The sequence below is a fragment of the Schistocerca gregaria genome, chromosome 3 (genome assembly GCF_023897955.1).
Source record: "Schistocerca gregaria isolate iqSchGreg1 chromosome 3, iqSchGreg1.2, whole genome shotgun sequence".
NCBI classification, from domain to species: Eukaryota; Metazoa; Arthropoda; class Insecta; order Orthoptera; family Acrididae; genus Schistocerca; species Schistocerca gregaria.
The window spans coordinates 8809670-8827137 of NC_064922.1; the positions used below are offsets into that span (position 1 = coordinate 8809670).

The following is a 17468-nucleotide window of genomic DNA, read 5'->3' on the forward strand; positions in this document are numbered from 1 at the left end:
TTTATGGCAATGTTCTTGTATATTTGTGATTAATACATCATAATGTGTTCATATAAAAATTGGTTACTCTCTTATTTATCACTTTTATACATTTAATCATAGTTTTCAACTTTGTACCCCATTCTACCCGGGTTCCCCTATGTGTCGGATAAGAAAGATGAAAATACAATCGCTACTCGTTTCTTTAACGACAATTTAAGCTGTGCTCTCGGGTTCCTCCCATTGTTCATCACGACATATTCCGAAAACAAATCATAGTTAACGAACGTTACAAATGGCACTAGAAACGAAGACAATAACAGGTGACATTTAATAAGGCCACTGATATCCTTCGAAACGCAAACTAATGACCGTCATGCTGAACGTCATGGGTCACAGCGGACGGGCGGAATCGAAATATGACCTTTACCCACGATCGCTTCTTCCTGTCAAGTTGTGCCATTAATTTCTCTACTCTCTAATCTGATTTCGTATCTCCCCATCAGCTATTCGATCTAAACTGTTTTAGCATTCTTCTACACCACCACACTTCGAAAGTTTCTAGTCCTCTCCTGTTTGGGGAACCACTGATTCGCAATATATTTATTCCCAAGAGCAGAATGAAAATAAGATTTTTTCTATTGGTCATTGTACCTGTTTGATTTACACTTAGTGCGAATATAAAAGAAGTTTAGTCCAAATCCTTATTTCAAAGTCCTAAATGGCAGCTTGCTATGTGACACATGCCCACTTGTTTCTCTGTGACAGCTGTTCTTTGAGCTGATAAGCCAAGGGACATTTTTTCCCGTTGCTCTGAGATTTCACCTATTGACTACATTGTTTCTTGTCTTGTAGTCATTTGTTTGCTTTGGTAAAAACGTATCAGGGGTGTTTTTTTTTGTTTCTGAACAAAACAAAGGCCAAGATCTACCCACAAAGTTTTCGAGAGAAGTTCTAGAAGACTTGCAAGAATTAAAATAGTGAATATCATGAAACAAATCTTTGTTTTTGTACGGCATGCATACTGTTGGAAAGGAACGAAAAGCTTTACAAGCCATGTAAAAAACTAAAAATAAACTTTACAGTGCGCTGCTTTCAATACTCGAGAGAGAAATCTATGACACATGCAGTGAAAGAAACTACGAATTTAAATGAGTGCATGTACGTCGTTAAGTGCAATACAACTTTAAATTTTCCGTAACTTTTCTAACTAAATGTACCTTTCCTCTCAAACCATTTGTCCCAGCACCATGGAATTCTAACAGTCAGTTGTCTTACTCGAGGGCATGCAGAGTCGAGGGGCATGAAAGGCGAGCAGTGGTTGGGAAGGGAGTGAGGCAGGGTTATAGTCTATCCCCGATGTTATTCACTCTGTTTGTTGATCAAGCAGTAAAGGAAACAAAAGAAAAATTCAGAGTAGGAATTAAAATCCATGGAGAAGCTTTATTATAAAGAACTCTGTGGTCTTTTTATTTTTGAAATTTTCCCACAAAACCTGTCTTTCAAAACTTTTTCAAAAATTTCACTATTAATATATTATTCAAAAAAATAGTCAACTTGTTGGAAAATAGTGGAAATGCATGTAAGAAATGTTTTGTGTTTGCCGTTAATATAACACAGCTTGAGATTAGGGACGTGGAAACAGATCAATTTAACAAGGTGGAGATAGAAGATAGCTTCTCCCCGTGAAATTTGTCTTTAAAAACAAATGAATATTTTCAAATCAACAGCTCATTGCATGCACTCATTACTAGAAACATGAATAATCTCTACAAAAATTTGGAAGTTAATTACTTTGGTGCAAGAAAGTCTCCATCATTCAGGAAAACGAATTTTCAATAAATTGTCAGCAGCCATAAAAGTTTTACTACTGCGCGATTGACAGTGAGTGAGGAGTGAGTGAGTGAGTGAGAAAGAGAAAGAGAGAGAGAGAGAGAGAGAGAGGTGTCAAATAATACGAGTACGATCAGAAGTATGTCTAAATTTTCATCCCTCATTTCACGTCCATGATCAGTCCACTTGCGATCTGTGGAAGGTAAATTAGCATATTAGTTTCCCACTGAGCATCTCCTCATTATGGATCAATTGCAACGGAAACTACATATAGTCTAATCTAACCCTCTTGTCTGTCCCATTTCTGTTGAAAGGTACAAATGAGACAGATGCCTTCTTATTGTTGTTGTTGTGGTCTTCAGTCCAGAGACTGGTTTGATGCAGCTCTCCATGCTACTGTATCATGTGCAAGCTTCATCTCCCAATACCCACTGCAACCTACATCCTTCTGAATCTGCTTAGTGTATTCATCTCCTGGTCTCCCTCCTCGACCTTTACCCTCCGCGTTGCCCTCCAATACTAAATTGGTGATCCCCTGAGGCCTCAGAACGTGTCCTACCAACCGATTCCTTCTTGTAGTCAAGTTGTGCCACAAAGTTCTCTTCTGCCCAATACTATTTAATACCTCGTCATTAGTTAAGTGATATACCCATCTGTTCTTCAGCATTCTTCTGTAGCACCATATTTCTAATGCCTCTATTCTCTTCTTAACCAAACTCTTTATCGTTCATGATTCACTTCCATACATGGCTACACTCCATACAAATACTCGGATAAGACACTTCCTGATACCTAAAGCTATACTCGATGTTAACAAGTTTTTCTTCTTCAGAAACACTTTCCTTGTCATTGCCAGTATACAATTTATATCCTCTCTACTTCGACCGTCATCAGTTATTTTGCTCCCCAAATAGCAAAACTCCTTTACTACTTTAAGTGTCTCAGTTCCTAATCTAATTCCTTCAGCATCACCAAACATGATTCGATTACATTCCATTATCCTCGTTTTGCTTTTATTGATGATCATCTTATATCATCTTTCAGGACACTCCATTCCATTCAGCTGCTCTTCCAGGTCCTTTGCTGTCTCTGACAGAATTATAATGTCATGAGCGAACCTCAAGGTTTTAATTTCTTCTCCACAGATTTTAATTCCTACTTCGATTTTTTTTTCTTTTTTTCCTTTACTGCTTGCTCAATAAACATATTGAATAACATCGGCGATAGACTAGAACCCCGTCTCACTCCCTTCCAAAACACTGCTTCCCTTTCATGCCCCTTGACTCTTGTAACTCCCTTCTGGTATCTGAACAAATTATAAATGGCCTTTCGCTCCCTGCATTTTACCTCTGCCACCTTCAGACTTTGAAAGAGTATTCCAGTCAACATTGTCAAAAGATTTCTCTAAGTCTACAAATGCTAGAAACGTAGGTGTGCCTTTCCTTAATCTAGCTCTTAAGAGAAGTCGTAGGGTCAGTATTGCCTCATGTGTTCCAGTATTTCTACGGAATCCAAACTGGTATTCCCCGAGGTCGGCTTCTACCAGTTTTTCCATTCGTCTGTAATGAATTGGCGTTAGTATTTTGCGCCTGTGACTTACTAAACAAATAGTTCGGTCATTTTCATATCTGTCAACAACTGCTTTCTTAGAGATTGGAATTATTATATTCTTCTTGAAGTCTGACGGTATTTCGCCTGTCTCATACATCTTGCTCATCAGATGGTAGAGTTTTGTCAGGGCTGGCTCTCCCACGAGTGTCAATAGTTATAATGGAATGTTGTCTACTCCCGGGGCCTTGTTTCGGCTTAGGTCTTTCACTGCTCTGCCAAACTCTTCACGCAGTGTATCATCTCTTATTTCATCTTCATCTACATGCTCTTCCATTTCCATATTCTGTCTTCAAGTACATTGCCCTTGTATAGATCTTCTATATACTCCTCCACCTTTCTGCCTTCCCTTCTTCGCTTATATCAGGGTTTCCATCTGAGCTCTTGATATGCATTCAAGTGGATCTCTTTTCTCCAAAGTTTTTTCATTTTTATTTATTTATTGTTCCGTGCGACCAAATTAAGGAGAAATCTTCATGGTCATAGAACGAGTCAATACTTGAAATTATAACACGATAGTAGAAACAGATAAAATGAAATATTAAAACATAGTCAGGCGACAAGTCTTAAGTTAAAATAAAGAAAATCAACAACGTAACACTCAAATTTGCTTAATTTTTTAGCTCTTCCAGGAGCTCCTCGACAGAATAGAAGGAGTGAGCCATGAGGAAACTCTTCAGTTTAGACTTAAAAGATTTTGGGCTACTGCTAAGATTTTTGAGTTCTTGTGGTAGCTTATTGAAAATGGATGCAGCAGAATACTGCACTCCTTTCTGCACAAGAGTCAAGGAAGTGCATTCCACATACAGATATGATTTGTGCCTAGTATTAACTGATTGAAAGCTGCTAACTGTTGGGAATACGCTAATACTGCTAACAACAAACAACATTAAAGAATATATATGCTCTGAGGGCAATGTCAGAATTCCCAGACTATTGAATAGGGGCCAACAAGAGGTTCTCGAACTTACACCCCATATAGCTCGAACAGCCCGTTTTGAGCCAAAAATACCCTTTTTGAATCAGACGAATTACCCAAAAAAATAATACCATACGACATAAGCGTATGAAAATATGCGAAGTAGACTATTTTCCATGTTGAACTGTCACTTATTGCAGATACTGTTCTAATGGTAACTAAAGCAGCATTTAGTTTCTGAACAAGATCCTGGACATGGGCTTTCCACAACGGCTTACTATCTATCCGATCGCCTAGGAACTTGAACTGTTTCGTCTCGCTTATAACATGCCCATTCTGTCTGATCAAAATATCGGTCCTTGTTGAATTGTGAATTAGAAACTGTAAAAACTGAGTCTTAGTGTGATTTAGCATCAAATTGTTATCCACAAGCCACAAACTTATTTCATGAACTACATTATTTGATACGGTTTCAATTTTACACACAAGACCCTTCACTGCCAAGTTGGTGTCATCAGCAAACAGAAATATTTTTGAACCACCTGTAATACTAGAAGGCATATCATTTATATAAGTAAGAAACAGCAGTGGCCCCAGAACCGACCCTTGGGGAATGCCCTCTTAACAGAGCCCCATTGCGAATGATTATCACTACCACTCTCAATATTGCAGAGAATTACCTTCTGATTTCTGTTCTTAAAGTAAGAGGCGAACCAACTGTATGCTACTCCCTTACTCCATAATGGTCCAACTTGTGCAGTAATATTTTGTGGTCAACACAGTCAAAAGCCTTCGTTAAATCAAAGAAAACACCTAGTGTTCGCAACCTTTTATTTTATCCGTCCAAAACCTCACAGAGAAAAGAGAATATAGCATTTTCAGTTGTTAAACCATTTCTAAAACCAAACTGTACATTTGACAGCAAATTATGTGAATTTAAATGCTCCAGTAACCTTGTGTATACAACCTTCTCGATAACTTTAGCAAACACCGATGGCATGGAAATAGGTCTAAAGTTGTCAACATTATCCTTGTCTCCCTTTTTATAAAGTGGCTTCACTAGAGAGTACTTTAATCGGTCAGGAAACCGACCACTGCTAAAGGAAAAGTTACAGATATGGCTAAGTACTGGGCCAACATACACAGAACAATACTTCAGTATTCTGCTAGATACCCCGTCATATCCATGAGAGTTCTTGGTCTTTAGTGATTTAATTATTAACTCAATCTCCCTCTTGTCAGTATCATGGAGGACCATTTCAGGTAACAGTCTCGGAACACTTTTTTCTAAGAGCGCTATATGATTCCCTGTTGGGGCTAGGTTTCTATTTAGTTCATCTGCTACATTCAGAAAGTGATTATTAAATACTGTACATATAAGCGACTTATCAGCAACAAGCACATTCCCACTACACACTGATTCCATATCGTCGACCTGTCTCTGCAGACCAGCCACTTCCTTTACGAATGACCATATGGTTTTAATTTTATCCTGAGACTTAGCTATTCTATCTGCATACCACTTTGCCATACCAGTTAGCATATGATTATATGAATTAAGGAGATCTACCAGCATCCTTTTTCTTGCACACTCACTTTACAATTAATATTGAAATCACCACATATAAATAATTTTTTGTATTTCCTACAAAGTGTACCAAAAACCTCCTCTAGCTTTAGCAAAAATGTTGTGAAATTGGCGTCTGGGGCTCTATAAACAACAATTAGAAGTTTAGCTCCATTAAATTTAACCATACCTTCACAACATTCTAACACCTTTTCAGTGCAGTACTTTGAAACATCAATTGACTCTAATGGGATGCTGTTTTTCACATACATGGTTACTCCCCCACACCGAAAAGAGCTCCTAGAAAAGCTGTCAGCCAACCTGTATCCTGGTAAAGGAAGCCTCTGAATTATCTCCTTATTTAAGAAGTGCTCAAATATACCAATAATTTCAGTGTCAACATCTATAAGCAGTTCACTAACTTTATCTCTAACATCTTGTATATTTTGATGAAATATACTAATTCTCTCATTACTTGGATACTTAAGCTTTGTTAAAAGTGGATCTTTTGTTAGAGAGACTTCCCCTAAGCAGGAATACCTATCAGCTGACATCAATCTAAAAACGGTGCAGCTCTAACATCCACTACTGCAGGAATTTTCCCATGAGTGATCTCACCACCCCTATCAATGCTGTCACTTTAATTTTCCTGTTGGCGGTGTCTATCTTACCCATGGTGATTTGCGCCTCTACATCCTTACATTTGTCCTCTAGCCATCCCTGCTTAGCCATTTTGCACTTCATGTCGATCTCATTTTTGAGACGTTTGTATTCCTTTTCTCCTGCTTCATTTACTGCATTTTTATATTTTCTCCTTTCATCAATTGAATTCAATATTTCTTCTGTTACCCAAGGATTCCTACTAGCCCTCGTCTTTTTACCTACTTGATCCTCTGCTGCCTTCACTACTTCATCCCTCAAAGCTACCCATTCTTCTTCTACTGTATTTCTTTCCCCCATTTCTGTCAATTGTTCCCTTATGCTCTCCCTGAAACTCTGTACAACCTCTGGTTCTTTCAGTTTATCCAGGTCCCATCTCCTTAATTTCCCACATTTCTGCAGTTTCTTCAGTTTTAATCTACAGTTCATAACCAATAGATTGTGGTCAGAGTACACATTTGCCCCTGGAAATGTCTCACAATTTAATACCTGGTTTCTAAATCTCTGTCTTACCATTATATAATCTATCTAAATTCTTGCAGTATCTCCAGGTCTCTTCCACGTATACAACGTTCTTTCACGATTCTTGAACCAAGTGTTAGCTATGATTAAGTTATGCTCTGGGCGAAAACCTACCAGGCGGCTTCCTCTTTCATTTTTTACCACCATTCCATATTCACCTACTACGTTTCCTTTTCTTCCTTTTTCCACTATCAAATTCCAATCACTTGTGACTATTGAATTTTCATCTCCCTTCACTATCTGAATAATTTCTTTTATCTCATCACACATTTCATCAATTTCTTCCTCATCTGCGGACTACTTTTAAGACTGTGGTAGGTGTGGGCTTCGTGTCTATCTTGGCCACAATAACGCGTTCACTATGCTGCTTGTAGTAGCTAACCCGCATTCGAATTTTTTTTATTCATCATTAGACCTACTCATGCGTTAGGTTCATATTAGCCTTCCTAATACTTAAATCTATATTCGATGTTAACAATGACGCCGGTGGATAGACTATCATGAAATTACTGACCGTCGGTAAAGTCACGAATATAACCGACATGCTATTGGGCCCTTCGCAGGGAAAGGTTTTTCGCCGCAAAAAGCGGGAAACTGGAATCCAGCAAATGAGTAAAAAATATATATTCAGTGACAAAAAATTAGTGTACGTACACAACATACACCACAATAGTCTGGGATTTCTGTATTACGTAACACAGTTTTTGTGATTGTATCTTGCAGCTTTAGTTATTTTTAATTAAAAGACATTTTAAAAGGACAGAAAGAGCGTTTTGGACTACGCTACAGATCATTCTGTTAGGACAGTCTTAACTTCGTAAACACTTTCGTCGACTTCGGCAACTCTCAACCAAAATCTCCATCCTAATCGAGACAATGCGCTACGATACAGCCGACATCATGACAAGAGAATGGGCTACATCAAACTCGAAGTAATTTTATGTAGATAAGGATCTCAATGACCTGTGTACGTCTAATATAAAAGATCTCCGAACAATTCTCCTCAAATAGATCGCAATCTTCACTTGACCTTTAACTGTTACTATTTCAGAATTAAAAACTGAATTCAAAGTAAATTTGGCTACCAGTCACAAAACTAGAAAAATAAAAATAATAAAAGTGAGAATGTGAAACAGGTTAGCAATAACCATAAACAGGAGATTCTACAGAAAATCAAAGTGAGAAAGGAAATTATTAATATTATCGACCGTGTAGGAACTCTATGCCTACAGTCTATAAATACCAAAACAAAATACCACTACAGGGAAACTACCTAAGAAGAAGTTCTTGGTAAAGAAACACAGGACACAAATACGTATGTAGGCTTAATATGCACTACAACTGTTTTTAAAAATAGCTATAGTTGCCTTGGACTAACGACGAGTGAATATCAATGTAACCTGTACAGACTGTACGCTTTCCAAAGCTGTTATCCAAGAAAGAGCTAAACGACGTTTTGTTGACAAAACACAATTTAAGACCGAAACAACTAATAAAATTATCTGACAATAGGCACTGTTGAAAATTTGTGCCAGACCAGGATTACCACCCGAGTCTCCTGGTTACTAGGGAGAGGCAATGATCACTGTGTCCGAATTACGCAGTGGTCAACATAATAGCACAAACTGCCCGAGCATGCCGTTCGTCAGATCCAAATTCTAAATTTCTCCATAGACCGCTAATGCAGTGCTCCTTGAACATTATCCTCCTCGCCTTAATTAAACATACACAGAATATATACAAACTTGGCCTTACGAACATTGCAAACGTCGTCTATGCAACACACGTCACACTTCAAAGAATTTACCAATACATTGCATTTTTTACTATCGACCACAAATCAAGTAAGGTAAACAGCACTGCGTCTACTGAGATCATGATTCAGAGTTAAAAAAAAAATAATATGTCGCCTACGTATTATAGTTGCTGCCGAAAGAGAAGAATCATTATTTTCCCACAAACGGAAATATAGTTAAAATTACGCTTCTAATTCGGCTAGTTTCGGCGGCTACTAAAATTTGTAGTGAAAGTTACATAGTGAAATCTCCCCTCCCCCCACCAGAAACGTAGTTTTCGTCGCTGTTGTGCGACTTTTGTACACAGCCAGAGAAAGTGTGTTAAATATGGCGCGGACGGAAACACTAGGCTACGCTACAGGGAAATCTGCTCACACAACGTTTACTCGGCATTCATAATCGTTGGCGTAAACATCTCTAAATCAAATTACCCCCTTCCAACATAACTTAGATCTCGGGCTACACTGCCCATCGGCCTGTCATCACAACCAAAATTTCAGTGTATAGGGGAATTTCCAGTATTTCTCAGTAATCTCTATCTAGGCAAAACTGTCAGTTATTGTAGATTGATTGTCAGTCTCAACTACAAGATTTACTAATGATAAACACTATTGAGGCGGCTCATAATTTTAGAATAGTCCTCTTCATCTTACTTGGCATACATTGTTCGCTGGCGTCCCAGCAGCTAGCTCCCTCAGTGTCTGCTTCTGCCATCGCACCACGCCAGTCTGTTGTTGTCCTAGCAGACAGAACGCACCGCACATACGACACCTTCGGAACCACTCACTGGCCAGTTAGCAACTGAGCCTAACACTGTTTACATCGTCAAAGGAAAACTATGCAAAGATGTACACTCGAATGGCACGACTGAGTAGTGTACACACACACACACACACACACACACACACACACACACACACACAGTAATATCTGTCGAAGTCCATCGACACGCGCAGAACGAAATTCTTCTGGCGAACGTACAGCGTCTCCGAAAAAAATCTCGTGACTATATTCCGGCGTTACGGCTAGGTTCTCATTCAAATGAGCAAAAAATGGTACTTTTTTCTGAGACAGTGAAAATACATTTGAAGGATCTGTTTGGGAATTACGAGTGATCATACTATGAGCTTTATTTTAGATTTTCAGTAAAAAAAAAATGGCGCCCGCAATTATGATTTGATCACGCAGACTGCGTGCAGTGTGGCCCCTCAGATGTTACCTGAAATCAAAAATGGATAACATCAGTTGATACTAAATTACTTCTCTGAAATTAAAAATGGAAAACATCAGTCGATATTACATAAAATTTATGGGAGCGCATACCTAACCGCAATGAAACAACCGTAAATTTAGCGATACGGAGCTAATTCGAACTCTGAGTTCGATTTTTTGGGGGTTTATTTCACTCCTTATGCCTTCACAAAAATTAGTTGATATTAATCAGTGTCATATATTATAAGCTCCTAAGAAAAGTGTTTACTTTTCTGGGTCAGAGGTAGAAGTTAAGAGATTGAACCATTTTTAGTTAATGCTGCATGCCGTTCTGAGAAAATCGTTTCTCCAAAAAAGTTCAACGTCTAGGGAAACCTTTTAGTTATATTATTACTTCGATTTGCATGAACTGAGTGTTACATATATATTTTTAATGTCGCTGAACACGAAGCTGCAGTCAGATTTTCAATATTCAAAACGGCTAATGCAATGCGGGGAGCACAGGATTATGTTTTGACCAATTTTTACCAAAAATGCATTTTCGTTATTTACGTTTAGTGTGCAATCCAAGGAGCACTTATCAACCCTTCCTCTATCTGGAATTGTTCCTAGATAGCAACTCCCTGTTCTTCTTGGCAGGAAAAACCGATCTGTCTAACCTGGATATGCAGCACTCCTTATTCGTCAGTGTTTTCGGCTAGTATGTTTGCATGCATTGTGCAGTATGAATCATTTTGTGCACGTGCGTCACGGGACGAGCTTTGATCTACATCTATATGGATACTCTGCAAATCACATTTAAGTGCCTGGCAAAGGGTTCTTCGAATTCCCTTCACAATTGATAGTTAATTGAAACCCTCAGCTGCCGACAGGTGTTGTTGATATACTTCGATGGGGACAGCTGAAAATGTGTGCACCGACTGGGACTCGAACCCGGGATCTCCTGCTTACATGGCAGACGCTCTATCCATTTGAGCCACCGAGGACACAGATGAATACCACGACTGCAGGCATTTATCACTTCCACGCTTCCCGTGAGACTCACATTCCCAACTGTCCACAATCCACAAACGTAATGTACGTAATAGGTATTTGCCCATCCACTCAATACTGGCCCACACTAAGGTGACGATTCCCGTAAGATTTCGGGCAACCTGTGCGCATTCGCACAGACGAAGGTCAATGGTTGGGTAGCGTTTAACCATATATATGAAGATAGTAACTGTTCTGGAAAGAACAGGCGCCACTGACGACCGGGCGGCTTCTCTAGAATACATGATAGATCGGCCTATGTGGCCCAGAAGTTCTAGGCGCTTCAGTCGGGAGCCGCGCGACCGCTACGGTCGCAGGTTCAAATCCTGCCTCGAGAATGGATGTGTGTGATGTCCTTAGGTTACTTAGGTTTAAGTCGTTCTAAGTTCTAGGGGACTGATGACCTCCGATGTTAAGTCCTATAGTGCTCAGAGCCATTTGAACCATCAGTCTCTATGCTTACACACTACTTACATTAACTTATGCTAAGGACAACAAACACACACAACGATGCCCGAGGGAGGACTCGAACCTCCAACGGGGGGAGCCGCACGAACCGTGACAAGGCGTTTGAGACATGGCGGATACCCGGCGCGGCCCATGGCAGTCGTGACACTTTTTGAATGAGAACCTGTCCCTACGGAATACCGTTCAGAAAATGTCACAGGGATTATGTACTCAGGTTTCACATGCGCGGTAAGCCCGATGTGGGGACGCGCAGAGAACTACTACAGTCGCTTAGGGAGCAGTGTCCTCTGGACCGGGACTCAAAGATCGAAACAACGATCGATGGAAACTGGCGCCAGAAACGCACCAGCTCGCTATATTTCATCCCCTTAGGGGTTGAACTTCCATAAACACCAAAACACGTATTTTCTCATTTGTAACCTTGAAGTCAAATACCAATTTTCGTAGATGTAGCCTTAAAAATACTTTCATAGTTCTTCCATAATTATTTATCTTAAAATAAAATGTTCACCCACTATTTCACTTCATTCCCAATAATAATGGAACACATATTTCTTTATTTCTGACCTAGAAACCAGATACAAATTTTCGTATGCCTAGCTTCAAAATTACCTTAATAGCTACATGTTTCAAAAATCCTACCATTTCCTGTGTCTCCCCCTTGCAGTGTAGGAGGGATAGTGTCGTGCAACAGACAGCATATTCAGTAGACAACGAACTGTTCGTTGTGAAATCAGCGACATAGGAACCGAGACTGACACAGAAGATGCTGAAGGTGAAGCACACTAGACTCGTGTCTACCACGGCTTCAAATAGTATCGATTTACCATGAACGGAATTTCCGAAAAGTGAGCAAGTAATTTTACAGTAAATTCAGTACCGATGGAGAGGATATACAACGAAAAACATTTCTATAAAATTTCAGAAATAATGAAACATTCCACTCAAGTCGCGCTGCAGAACACGCAATGGATATGCTTGCACTTAAGACGGAAGGCCCCACGTGCTAGCGCAGGCTTACGACAGATCGCAAAATTCGGCAGTAGGCGTAAGCCAACCTCGTGTGCTGCCATCTGTTGTTGATGCCAGGCATCAAGGTCTCAGTAGTACGGCCATGCACTGGAGAGTAGTTGCTTTGTAAGCACTCCGTCTTCAGTCCACGAGTGGCCTACTGGGACGGGACCATCCGACCGCTGCGTCATCATCCGTGGAGGATGCGAACAGGAGGGGCGTGGGGTCAGCACACTGCTCTCCCAGTCGTTATGGTGGTTTTCTTTGACCGGAGCCGCTAGTATTCGGTCGAGTAGCTCCTCGATTGGCACCACGAGGCTGAGTGCACCCCGAAAAATGGCAAGAGCGCATGGCGGCCTGGATGACCACCCATCCAAGTGCCGACCACGCCCGACAACGCACTTAACTTCGGTGATCTCACGTGAACCGATGCAACCTCCGGGGCAAGGCCGTTGCCGCAGATATTTTAGAGTAGTTGCTAACGTTTCATAATTATCTAGTTTACGGGGGAAATGTAAAAAACGCGATTGTCACCGAAGCTACAACTAATCTGAATTTCTGGTTAGTTTTCAAGTGGTCTTGTGTGCGAGCCTGAATTTTTCATCCTATGCGGTGGGAATGATTCAAACCCGTCATGTTCTTCTTATGAGGTTTATTTTGCACACAATGATCGTTTGTAGTTGTGTTGAGTTACTAACTTGACAAATTTTTGGATGGCGCACGTATCATAACTGAGATCTGCGCTTGCGCTTAATGGCTGAAGGTGAATTAGCGCAATGAGTAGTAGCGAATGTTATAGTAACATGTTTGTAAATTATTTCAGGTAAATTACGTTAATCGTGTAATATTATCCGTATATCGGTACAGTATGTGGGCCAATTACGTTAGTCATGGAATACTATCCATATAAGACTATGTCACCTTGATGTCCCGAAATTTGCTTCAATTTTGGAATCCACGAAAGAACTGGAAATTTTCCTTTACACAGATTTCCATATAATTTCTGTTACAGTGATTTAGTCTTGTCTGTCACTCGACTTTTCTGACCGTGAAATAAATTCTATCGCTCAGGTGCTTATTACCTCTTCGTGTTTCCATTTGTCGATATTGTGCATAAACACTCACATATCTCAAAGTTGCTATGGACAATGATGGAACGACACACTTTTCTATGGCGACACTGCAGTTTAGAGATAGAAAAACCGATCAGTTAAAACAATATGGGTATTTTAGTTCTGAATAACCGATGTCTTTCGGTATTTGTTTGCTCTCGGTTATAACAAGTATCTTTTTATTTTTTCCTGATAACCACGTAAAAACAGATATATCAATTAGCCACAGCAGCCGTAGTAAAATTTTTAGTTTTCAAGTAAACCTTTTTTAAAAAAGACGAGTAATTTTTATCCGTAAGATTTCCATAGCTCTGAAATACTGCGTTATTACAGAAAAAATGGGAAAAGTGATGTATGCCACTTTAATAACACTGCTGACAGAAACGAGCAACAAATGGATTGGTCCAGCATTGCCGAGACAATATTGTGCCTGTTATACAAGCAGTGCGAGAGACTGGACGCAGTTTCTCGCTGTTGTCGAACGTCAGTTGTAACACAGAATGGCACCATCTGGAAGTATTTTACGATATGCGGTACGAGTGAATTACAATGGTTGATTTGGTCAACTTGCAACATCATACAAAGAAAAAAGTTAAAATTTTCGGGATAAAAATAGAAAGTGCCTCATCTGCTGCCTGTGTCTACGGAGTATGCCGTTATCTGCTGGTAGCCCTTGAAAACAAAGAAATTAAAACGAAAAAGAGAGTTCTCCAGCCGAAGTTTTCACCCTTTATCGCTGGACTATACGTAACGCCCGCATAGTGCTGTGATAACCGATTACAATATAATTTCTGAGCAGAGCTTCTAAAAACTAAAATCAGTAGGAGAATACTAGCAGTTTTCTGTAGTACAGAAGCACTCGCCATATTTTGAGAGAAGCAGCGAACAGCGGACAAAGTTTTATTTGACTATTTAATTTAAATTATGTCCGAAAGAACAGACACCATATCCATATACGTATATGGTTCTGGCAATACCAGCCATGACCTTCTTCTGTGAAGATGCACACGTATTCCCCGAACTGTCACGGGACTTGGTAAGAATGTCTTCCACGAGTAATGAGTGTGGTGGTGTGGGACACTACGAATGTAGTGTGTGGACATACAAGGTGAGCATGTGAGTCTCGCGGGAGGCGTGCGCGAGATAGTCCCTGCAGTCACTCTATCGTCTGTGCCCTCGGTGGCTCAGATGGACAGAGCGTCTGCCATGTAAGCAGGAGATCCCGGGCTTTAGTCCCAGACGGGGCACATATTGTCACCTGTCCCCGTTGATATATATCGACACCCGTGAGCAGCTGACGCTATTAACATAATTCTAATTTCGTTCTGGACGGCTGTCGGTCATCACAAAAGTATTCAATTTAACGTGTTGATTCCATTTATCAAGAAACTGAGAAAGTCAAATTTTTTAAATCTTTGTTTTATTCCTACGTTTACTAGAGGAAATAATGTAAATAAAAGGCTGAAAATCGGTTATTACAAGAACTAGAATTGTGACGGGCTTTAACAATTAGGTTAAAGTGAGCCGAAAACCAGTTGTTTCAGCGGTAACCGACATTCCCACTGGAGTTCTGCGTGGTAAGATTGACGGGCAAGGACATCTGCCAGGAAGTTTCATATCAGCGCACACTCTGCTGCAGAGTGAAAATCTCATTCTGGAAACATCCCCCAGGCTGTGGCTAAGCCATGTCTCCACAGTTTCCTTTCTTTCAGGAGTGCTAGTTCTGCATGTTTCGCAGAAGAGCTTCTGTAAAGATTGGAAGGTAGCAGACGGATACTGGCAGAAGTAAAGCTGTGACAACCGGGCGAGAGTCGTGCTTCGGTAGCTCAGTTGGTAGAGCACTTGCCCGCGAAAGGCAAAGGTCCCGAGTTCGAGTCTCGGTCGGACACACAGTTTTAATCTGCGAGGAAGTTCCATATCAGCGCACACTCCGCTGCAGAGTGAAAATCTCATTCTGGAAACATCCCCCAGGCTGTGGCTAAGCCATGTCTCCACAGTATCCTTCCTTTCAGGAGTGCTAGTTCTGCATGTTTCGCAGAAGAGATTCTGTAAAGATTGGAAGGTAGCAGACGGATACTGGCAGAAGTAAAGCTGTGAGTACCGGGCGAGAGTCGTGCTTCGGTAGCTCAGTTGGTAGAGCACTTGCCCGCGAAAGGCAAAGGTCCCGAGTTCGAGTCTCGGTCGGGCACACAGTTTTAATCTGCGAGGAAGTTTCATATCAGCGCACACTCCGCTGCAGAGTGAAAATCTCATTCTGGAAACATCCCCCAGGCTGTGGCTAAGCCATGTCTCCACAGTATCCTTTCTTTCAGGTGTGCTAGTTCTGCATGTTTCGCAGAAGAGCTTCTGTAAAGTTTGGAAGGTAGGAGACGGATACTGGCAAAAGTAAAGCTGTGAGTACCGGGCGAGAGTCGTGCTTCGGTAGCTCAGTTGGTAGAGCACTTGCCCGCGATAGGCAAAGGTCCCGAGTTCGAGTCTCGGTCGGGCACACAGTTTTAATCTGCGAGGAAGTTTCATATCAGCGCACACTCCGCTGCAGAGTGAAAATCTCATTCTGGAAACATCCCCCAGGCTGTGGCTAAGCCATGTCTCCACAGTATCCTTTCTTTCAGGAGTGCTAGTTCTGCATGTTTCGCAGAAGAGCTTCTGTAAAGTTTGGAAGGTAGCAGACGGATACTGGCAGAAGTAAAGCTGTGAGTACCGGGCGAGAGTCGTGCTTCGGTAGCTCAGTTGGTAGAGCACTTGCCCGCGAAAGGCAAAGGTCCCGAGTTCGAGTCTCGGTCGGGCACACAGTTTTAATCTGCGAGGAAGTTTCATATCAGCGCACACTCCACTGCAGAGTGAACATCTCATTCTGGAAACATCCCCCAGGCTGTGGCTAGGCCATGTCTCCACAGCATCCTTTCTTTCAGGTGTGCTAGTTCTGCATGTTTCGCAGAAGAGCTTCTGTAAAGTTTGGAAGGTAGGAGACGGGTACTGGCAAAAGTAAAGCTGTGAGTACCGGGCGAGAGTCGTGCTTCGGTAGCTCAGTTGGTAGAGCACTTGCCGCGATAGGCAAAGGTCCCGAGTTCGAGTCTCGGTCGGGCACACAGTTTTAATCTGACAGGAAGTTTCATATCAGCGCACACTCCGCTGCAGAATGAAAATCTCATTCTGGAAACATCCCCCAGGCTGTGGCTAAGCCATGTCTCCACAGTATCCTTTCTTTCGGGAGTGCTAGTTCTGCATGTTTCGCAGAAGAGCTTCTGTAATGTTTAGAAGGTAGCAGACGGGTACTGGCAAAAGTAAAGCTGTGAGTACCGGGCGAGAGTCGTGCTTCGGTAGCTCAGTTGGTAGAGCACTTGCCGCGATAGGCAAAGGTCCCGAGTTCGAGTCGCGGTCGGGCACACAGTTTTAATCTGCCAGGAAGTTTCACATCTAGAACAGTTTCTCAGAAAGATTACTGCAGCTCTGATGTTCTCAAAATGAACGGGCCAGCCATTGGCGTCCTCGAGGGGGAGGAGGTGGGGAGGGGAGGAGAGGCAAAGGGGCACTTTCACCCATCGCCCCCAACCGTCCCTGGAATCTGGAGTAAAGAGTTTTTATTCGTTACAGTATACTCATACTCTTCCAGATAAGACTTCTCCACAATACTGCTAAACCTTAGCTTTGACCAGTTTTAGGGCTTATAGAGTTAGGCTCTTGCAGCTTGTTGCATCTCGTAACTGACCAGCTGATTTGTACACAGAGTGCCAGTTTCAGAATCATGC

The 17468-nt window shown here is 41.3% G+C and overlaps 1 non-coding gene across 1 annotated transcript; it reads left to right on the top strand.

Annotated features, from left to right (window-relative positions):
- The first annotated feature begins 15534 nt into the window (after positions 1-15534).
- On the top strand, positions 15535-15609 carry Trnas-cga (transfer RNA serine (anticodon CGA)). Its single transcript has one exon. It is a non-coding gene; the product is annotated as a tRNA-Ser (tRNA).
- Positions 15610-17468: the final 1859 nt, after the last annotated feature.